Genomic DNA, 10,006 nt, shown 5'->3' on the forward strand with positions numbered 1-10,006 from the left:
TGAGTAATTATACCAGGAGTGGTATTCAAAATATGTAAAAACTGAAACAGCACAGGTATCAACCAATCAGAATGAATACTGGCCATAACGGCATCCACTCTGATTAGTCCATGCTCTCACCATGTTAGTTGTTAAATATTTTGACAACAGACTGTTTGGATATTTGAGGCCCACCGATGTCACCCCTGCTTTACTACATGCCAGGCACTATGCCAAGCACCTTAAATACCTTTGCTCATTGAATCCTCCTTCCCACCTGCTCTACAAGATGGATACTCTTATTATTCCAACTTGGAAGATGGGGAAACTGAGACTTAAAGAAGTAGCATGACTTGTCCCATGTCACATAGCTGAGAGGCAGAGGGACACTAGACTTACACCCTGGTCTTCCAACCCACAAGTCCAAGCCATTAAGTTCTACATTCTAGTAACTCTTGAGGAAGCCACACCCTACAGCTCCCTCAGCCCTTATGAGAAATATACACTTTAAAAATATGAAGGCTGAACTTTATCACTCTGCTCTTAGTAACAAGGAAAGTAGCCCTTGGCCAATCCAAAAAGGAAAGCAATGCAAACAGCTCAGTAAAAATGACAGAATGAGGAATAGGCCTCAGGGGCCAGGCCTACTCAGGAAATTGTTCTGAACTTGATCCAAGGTCTCTGGAGTACCACTGAAGCCCAAAGTCCAGACCAGACTTCCAGCCTGAGGGGGCATTTTTCAGATAATTGTCCCAAATCCTGACTCTACCTTCCTCTCACCATTAAGAGAATTCTGACTGTTTGGGGCTTTTGAAGTGTGTTTATTTAGAGCAAAACAAACAAGGGGATCCTGGAGAGGAGCCACACGGAACTTATGTCATTGTCTTTCCTGACTAGATGACTGGCTATTTGGTTGAATTTTTTGTGTTCTTCAGCCGGTAGTGACTCCACGTCACTGCCTGTGAGCCAATCTTGATAGTGACACATTACCATTTCCAGAAATTGTGTTTTTCAGCATGACATACAGGACTGAAGAAGTCCACATGCCCAGTACCCTACCTTGAGTCGTCCTTGGATTATGTGGCATCCCCAGATATCCCCCTTGTCCCTTTCCCTCCCATCCAAGAAAGCATATAAGAATGCAGAGAATGATGGACGTCTTACTAGAGGAATCCACTTGGACACAGTTCTTAACCTCTTTAAGCCTCAGTTTCCACAGCTGTAAAATATAATTGAAACATTATATGTTTGGAGGTAGTGTGGGGTGAGGGCACAGTAGAAGTCATGATTAGTTAGAGCAAATCTTTATCCGAACTTCTTCACAACACTCATACACAGACTAGATTAGATCCCTGAATTGCAAAAAAATGAGTTACTAACAAGAAAGAAGTATCAATATTAGTATAATAGTAGTAGTATTACTACTACTGCTATTGCTACCACCAACCATAAATAGTAACAGCAACAATTATTAAATAATAACAGTTACTATGCATTGAGCTTTTACTGTGTGCCAGGCATTGTGCTAAATGAGATATACCTTATATCTCATTAGTTCCTATGAAATTAGACTTTGTATGGGCATGTTTTACCACTTCTCTGGGGTGGAGGAAATGACACTGGGTCCTAGGATGGAGGATCCAGGTCTAGGTGATCTATGTAGAGAACCAGAGTCTACCAGCCTCCACTGGCCGGCATGAGTATCATGTGCTGTTGGCACCAGGAAGCTGTGTGGGCCTAGCCAGCATTGTCCAACTGCTAGTTTCCATTCTAGTGAGAAGCATTGTCTGTGCTGAGGAGCTAGGCTAGCTGTTCTGCCTGATAGTGTCTGGGGGGAACAGCCCATCCTCAGCATCCAGCTTGGATCATCATCTAGCAGAAGTGATGTCTGTCTGGCCTCAAGACATGCAGGGCTCATGTGACATGTTCCACTTGGACTCACAAGCTCCCTCTCTTATGATAGAAGGTGAGGTCATAGACACCAGAAGGGTTTAGAGAGGTGTGGAGAACTTTTGATGGGCCTGTACATCTTTCTTGGAGCTAGAGCAGTGGCAGAGTACATCTACATCTACTCATGGAGTTGTTTTGAGAAATGAATGAGCTCTGAGATACACGCTATTGACTACAGTCTCTGGAACATCATTAACACTCAATAAATAGCAATGTATTATTAATAAATAATAACAATAATATAAGAATAAACAGAATGCAAGCATTGGTACTTTATTAGTAACATACTGCCAACACTCCTCACAAACAATTATGACAAAGACCATTTCACCATTCTGTTCAAGAACCCATGCTCTGCAGAAGCAAAGGACCTCTTCAAGGAGAACTACAAACCACTGCTCAAAGAAGTCAGAAAGGACACAAACAAATGAAGAAACATTCCATGCTCACAGATAGTAAGAATCAATATCATGAAAATGGCCATACTGCCCAAAGTAACTTATAGATTCAATACTATTCCCATTAAACTACTATTGACATTCTTCACAGAATTAGAAAAAAAATGATTTTAAAATTCACATGGAACCAAAAAGAGCTCAAATAGCCAGGACAATCCTAAGCAAAAAGAACAAAACTGGAGGCATCATGCTACTCAACTTCAAACTATACTACAAGGCTACAGTAACCAAAACAGCATGGTACTGGTACAAGAACAGTCACATAGATCAATGGAACAGAATAGAGAACTTAGAAATAAGACCATACACCTACAACCATCTGATCTTCGACAAACTTGACAAAAAGAAGCAATAGGGAAAGGAATCCCTATTCGATAAATGGTGCCGGGATAACTGGGTTGCCATATGCAAAAAATTGAAACTAGACCCCTTCCTTATACCTTATACAAAAATTAACTGAAGATAGATTAAACACTTAAACGTAAAACCCAAAACTATAAAAACCCTAAAAGAAAATCTAGGCAATATCATTCAGGACATAGACATGGCCAAAGATTTAATGATGAAAACACCAAAAGCAATTGCAACAAAAGCAAAAATTGACAAATGGGATCTAATTAAACTAAAGAGCTCCTGAACAGCAAAAGAAATTATCATCAGAGTACACAGACAACCTCCAGAATGGGAGAAAATTTTTGATTGCAATCTATACATCTGACAAGGTCTGATATCCAGTCTACACGGAATTTAAACAAATTTACAACAAAAAAAACAAACAACCCCATTAAAAAGTGGCCAAAATACACGAACAGACACTTCTCAAAAGAAGACTCATGCAGCCAACAAACGTATGAAAAAAAGCTCAACGTTACTGATCATTAGAGAAAAGTAAATCAAGATCACAATGAGATACCATCTCACACCAGTCAGAATGACTATTATTAAAAGGTCAAAAAACAACAGATGCTGGTGAGGTTGTGGAGAAAGAGGAACATTTTTACACCATTGGTGGGAGTGCAACTTAGTTCAACCACTGTGGAAGACAGTGTGGCGATTCCTCAAAGACCTATAGGCAGAAATACTGTTTGACCCAGCAATTCCTTTACTGGGTATTTACCTAAAGGAATATAAATTATTCCGTTATAAAGATACATGCACGCGTATGTTCATTGCAGCACTATTTACAATAGTAAAGTCATGGAATCAACCTAAATGCCCAATAATGATAGACTGGATAAAGAAAATGTGATACATATACACCATAGAATACTATGCAGTCATAAAAAGGAATGAGTTCATGTTCTTTTCGGGACATAGATGAAGTTGGAAGCCATTATCCTCAGCAAACTAACGCAGGAACAGGAAACCAAACACCACATGTTCTCACTTCTAAGTGGGAGCTGAATTATGAGAACACATGTTCACATAGTGGGGAACAACATACGCTGGGGCCTGTCAGAAAGTGTGGTGGGGGCGGGAGGACATCAGGAAGAATACCTAATGGATGCTGGGCTTAATACCTAGGTGATAGGATTATCTGTGCAGCAAACCGCCATGTTTGCAGGTAACAAACCTGCACATCCTGCATATATATGCCTGAACTTAAAATGAAGTTGAAGATAAATAAATAATTAATTAAATAATTAAAGAACAAATGAGTAGGGGGAAAAAGAAATGGATAGTGAAGGCAACCTGTGACCTCAGAGGCTTGGAGTCAATTTTCTGGCCTGAGCTATGCCTGGTCTTAGACAGCATTATTGGATGCAGCCTCAAAAGAGAAGTTCTGTGTCTAGTAACAGCCAATGAGAAATACACAACTAAACTGGTCACAGTACCATAATATAAGCAGCCAATGGTGACCCAATGCAAACATGAAACATTGTATCTCATCGGCACCCAGTCTGTATGTTGACAGTGCCATGTTACATAGCCATTTTCTCTCCATAGTTATGTTAAATTACTCAGATTGAATTCATTTGCTAATTTTTTTTTTTTTTTTTTTTTTTTTGAGACGGAGTCTCGCTCTGTCCCCCAGGCTGGAGTGCAATGGAGCCATCTAGGCTCACTGCAACCTCTGCCTCCCGGGTTCAAGCAATTTCCCTGCCTCAGCCTCCCGAGTAGCTGGGATTTGGGATTACAAGCGCCCGCCACCACATCCAGCTAATTTTTGTATTTTAATGGAGAAGGGGTTCGCCATGTTGGCCAGGCTGGTCTCGAACTCCTGACCTCAAGTGATCCACCTGCCTCGGCCTCCCAAAGTGCTGGATTACAGGCATGGCCTCATTTGTTCATGTTTTTAGTCTACAGTGAGCCCATTTTCTTACCCTAGGTGTAAGTCTTTGAGTCTTAGAGCTAGAACAGGCCTGTGAGTTCATTAGTCTGGTGCCGTCTAATATCTGCAGTGATAGGAATATTCCATATCTTCACTGTCCAGGATTGTAACCACTAGATATAAATGGCTATTGAACTCTTCAAATGTAGCTAATGTGACTGAAAAACTGAATTTTAAACTTTAAAAAAAATTAATCCATTTAAATTTAAATAACCATATGCTGCTAGAGCTATCTATTGGAAAGAAAAGATTGAGTCCAATTCTTTCATTTTGTGGATGAGTTCCAGAGACGCTAGTGACCTCCACACAATTGCTCAGCTGGTTAGAGGCAGTGCAATGCATAGGAAACACTGATTGCCAACTCAAATGTTTTGTCAAACACATTTTGTTTCCATTTATTTGTCCCCAGGTGGAAATGGCTTTCTATACATCCACTCAGGTTGGTAGGGAGGGAAGGTGGGTAGATGGAGAGATGCAAACTACTTTTGTTGTCTTGGTCGACCATCTATAGAAACTTTATTATTATTTTTTTAATAGATGAAAAAAGGGTCTTACTGTGTTGCTCAGGCTGGTCTCAAATTCCTGGGCTCAAGTGATCCTCCTACTTCAGCCTCCCTAGCAGCTGCGATTACAAGCATGCCTGGGGTTCAACATAAAAACATTTCTGAAGAGACAGGAAGAATAAGAAGCATCCCATTTTAAATACTGTGAAGAACCGAGAGTAGTTAAGGAGAGATGGGGATCAGGGTGGTAAAATGTGGTTTTGGCTTTGTCACATTGTAAATAAACACTGACAACTCATGTTGGTTTTGTTTGTTTGTTTGTTTAGTTAAGTTTTGTAGGATGAACCTCTATAGTGAAAAAATAAATGAGTTAAATACTGTTGAGGACTCACTATGTAGAAGGCCTGGTGTTAACTACCATGGGCGATTTCTAAAAACCATAAAATAGAGTTCCTCCCTTCGAAGAAGAGGCCATTTAATTGAGAAGACATGATATGCAAGCAGTAAAAGCTAAAAAATAGTATCAGCCTTTAAATAATTGTTAAATGTCATTGTGGAGAGTGGCCTCATTGCAGGTTTGGGAGACAGAAATGGGTAGCTCCTTGCTTCTGAGAATGTATTCCAACCCTTTGCTTATTTCATAAGTACCTTTCACTTCCATTTAGGGACATGAGCAGTGTCTGATTTTTGTTGTTGTTGTTTTGGTTTGGTTTTTGGGGTTTTTTGAGACAGAGTCTCGCTCTGTTGCTCAGGCTGGAGTGCAGTGGCGTGATCTCAGCTCACTGCAACCTCCACCTCATGGGTTCAAGCTATTCTCTTGCCTCAGCCTCCCAAGAAGCTGGGACTACAGGTGTGCACCACCACCCCCAGCTAATTTTTGTATTTTTTTAGTAGAGACAGGGTTTTACCATGTTAGCCAGGCTGGTCTCAAACTCCTGACCTCAGATAATCAGCCCGCCTCAGCCTCCCAAAATGCTGGGATTACAGGCATGAGCCACCATGCCTGGCCAGGTCTTTACCCATAATATGCTCAAGGGAAGCCAAGATCCAACAGCCAGGAAGGGGGAATGGGGTAGAACGTGGTCTCAGATCAGAACCCCTCCTGGCTGTGTGGCCCTCATCTGGTAACTTTGCATCCTGCGACTTCCTTTTCTCATCTGTCTAAGGGAAGAGTAACTTCAACTGTACAGGTTGTCATCAGCATTTATCAGCCCACCTATTGATTCACCCACACCCTATCCCACTTGTAAATGCAGACTGTCAATGCCACCATTACTTGAAATTTGGTTCTCCTGTGCTTCTTCTTTGGCTATTTAATTCTTGCACTGGTATTGGGCCCTGGTTGTCTCCTGCCAATTCAAGCTTGGCCTATTTCTCCAGCTTTTCCTTCTCTCATGAAAGGAAAATAGATTTGGATAAGATTAAATGATAAATTGAGTGCAGGTGACATAGTACTTGGCACAAAGTAAGCATTTAATAAAAATAAGTAAAATAGCTGTTAACATTTATTAAATTCTCATTATGTACCAGACATTGTTCTAAGCACTTTATGTGTATTAACTCCTCTAGTGCCTGGAGACAAGATTCAAGTACAAGTGTTATTAAGACAATGCTTCTGGGAATAACCTGTAAGAGAGTGGGGGAAGCAGGAAGCAAAGACAAAAAGAAGAAAAAAAAAAGAAAAATTGGTGCAATTTCAGGCAATATCCCACAGAGAGGTGGCTTCAGTCTAATCTCTCAGAGGAGTCCTGGAGTGTAACTTATGCCCCAGCGCTTGGTTTCTGAGCTTTCAAATGCAGGTCCCTGCCAGTCATTGGCTAAAAACCAGGATAACGTAAACCGTCAGGCACTTCTGGCTCTCTGAACTTACGGGATAATGGGTCCACCAAGCAAAAATACAGGAGCAGGAGAAGGGATGCGAAGAAAATGATAAAGGGATGCTGAGATATTGGGCCAGAATACTAATAATGTCTGCTGCAAAGCCTCACAGTAACAACAAAAATTCTAGTGAACACATATTTCAGGCTGGGCACAGTGGCTCATTCCTGTAGTTCCAGCACTTGGGAGGCTGAGGTGGGTGGATTGCTTGAGCTCAGGAGTTTGAGACCAGCCTGGGCAATATGACAAAACCCCAGCTCTATTAAGCAAACAAACAAATTTAAAAATCCATTTAACAGATGAGGCACAGGAGTTTAAGTAATTTGCTCTGAAAAAATTAGCTGGGCATGGTGGTATGCATCTGTAGCCCCACCTACTCTGGAGACTGAGGCAGGAGGATCACTTGAACCCAAGAGACGAAGATTGCAGTGAGCCGAGATCACACCACTGCACTCCAGCCTGGGCGACCAAGTGAGACTCTATCTCAAAAAAAAAAGTTTTAAATATTAAAAATAATAAATAAATAAACTGCTCCAGTCACATAGCTAGTAAAGGGGAATAAGAATTCAAACCTAGGCAGCCCAGCTCCCAAGTTTGTGCCCTTCATCTCAGTGCAGTACTAGCCAGCTGTCCTAGCCACACCACATTCTCTTTTCAGACATAATGCCTACATGTTGGTCTGTGGTACAGACATCTGGAAACACGCTAAACTGAACCAAATTGTTCCTTCATGTGGGAGGTTCTTTGCCATCCTGACTTTTCTCAGCCTCCATCACCGTAATGTAATCAGGATGCTTTTCATCCCTAGCAGTTTCTAATTCCTGCAATTTTCCCCTTAATGGCTCTCCGGATCTTGCCACTGATTATGGTGCCATTCACGGCTCTTCAGCAGGTGCTGGGCATAGGCACCAGGTGCAGGCTTCCAAGAGCTCCACTTTTCATTTGAAACAAATTTCATTTTATTTCAACATTTCAAAAAAATTCCTCTCCCTTCAACATGTTATTAAATCACTTTTTTCTGGAAAGACTTTGGCTACAATTTTTTTTTCTATAAAAATAGAGCCAAAGTATTTCCTGCTGGGTTAAGTAATTAGAGAAAGGAAAGGTATGGACTTTATATTCTCTTCAAAGTGGCTGCACAATGTGCATTTGTGTTTGGCAGCAGTTGAGGTTCATTTGGCATTGGAATTCACAACTTTTGGCCCTTGGGACAATAGACTATGACCTTCTATGACATAATTGATGGGATAACAATAAAATTTTATTTAATATGTTGATTAAATGTTCCAGATTAAACACATATTACTTTTTATATGTTACTGATTACTTTTTATAATCAGATAAACAACAATAAGTATGATAAAGCATTGATGCTGGTAGCTACAGACAGTCTAGAGCAAGGTTTCTCAATCTTGGCATTATTGACATTTTAGGCTAGACAATTCTCTATTGTCCTGTGAATTTTATAATGTTTAACAGCATCGCTTGCTGATAGTGACAGGAGGCGGCCAAATGTACAGGGACAGGCCTCCAGTGAAACCCCATCTTCAAGCCAAAAACAACCTGAAGCCTGAAAGACCACACTGCTGGTCCCAGATGAAACCTGCAACTCACAGTGCTAACTTCTGTTCCCATTTGCTCACTCTTTCCGATTGATTCTTTTCTTATTTTGAGACGAAGTTTCACTCTTGTTGCCTAGGCTAGAGTGCAATGTCATGATCTTGGCTCACCACAACCTCTGCCTCCAAGGTTCAAGTTATTCTTCTGCCTCGGCTTACTGAGTAGCTGGGATTATAGGCATGCACCACCATGCACGGCTAATTTTTTATTTTTACTAGAGGTGGAGTTTCACCATGTTGGTCAAGCTAGTCCTGAACTCCTGACCTCAGGTGATGCACCCACCTCAGCCTCCCAAAGTGCTGGGATTAAAGGTGTGAGCCACTGTGCCCGGCCCCAATTGATTCTTTCTGAATAATGCCTTGTAGCCAATCGAATGTTGCCTTTTCCAACACTATCTATAGCCTGCCCCTCCCCCATTCTGAGCCCATAAAAGCCCTGGACTCAGTCATATTAGGGGGACTTTCCCACCTTCAGGTAGGGGGACCATGTCAGTGTCTCTGCTCTGCTGAAAGCTATTTCCTCACTCAATAAAACTCCCCACCTTGCTCACTCTTCGATTGTCAGTGCATCCTCATTCTTCTTGGGCATGGGACAAGAACTCAGGAATTAATGCATAAGCCAGACTCAGCCTGGGTGGGCTGAGTGGGTGAGCCATCTTCTGCAGCAGGTAACATAATCAGGCAAGGCCCGGGTGGGGCATCACTGGCCAGAGGTCCCCATTTTGCAAAGTGACCAAGAAGAAAATCTTGCCTTATTGCCTACACTCACTAGATACCAGTAGCAGTACCCCTCAACCCTGCATAAATTGTGATAATCAAAAGTATCTCCAGATATTGCCAAATGTCCTCTGGGAAGCAAAATTGCCCTGATTGAGTGGCACTGCTTAGAGAGGACAGTAACAATGAAGGGACATCTGATGATATGCTTTCTGGGCTCTTCCCCACCTTCTCTTCTCTGACAACCTCCCTTCTTGGTTTCTGTTTGCTGGTATTTCTGAGCTTGACCAGGTTTAGTTCCTTGTAGTTTTCAAATTTTTCTGGCAATCTCTCACCTACTGTTATCTCCCAGATGTTCACCCTATTTTCAGTTCTCATATTTTTGTCCATTGACACCATTTCTGAACTTTGGTTGTTCCCATTACCTTCACATCTGTACTGTGAGCCTAACTTTCTTGCAAACACTATATATGAAGAGGACACACTGCAAGTAGGTAGAAAAGAGGCTGTATCAACACATCTGCACATTTTCAGCACTTCTTTTTAGCAAGTTTATTTCACCCTCATGAT

The sequence above is a fragment of the Hylobates moloch genome, unplaced genomic scaffold (genome assembly GCF_009828535.3).
Source record: "Hylobates moloch isolate HMO894 unplaced genomic scaffold, HMol_V3 SCAFFOLD_8, whole genome shotgun sequence".
NCBI lineage: Eukaryota > Metazoa > Chordata > Mammalia > Primates > Hylobatidae > Hylobates > Hylobates moloch.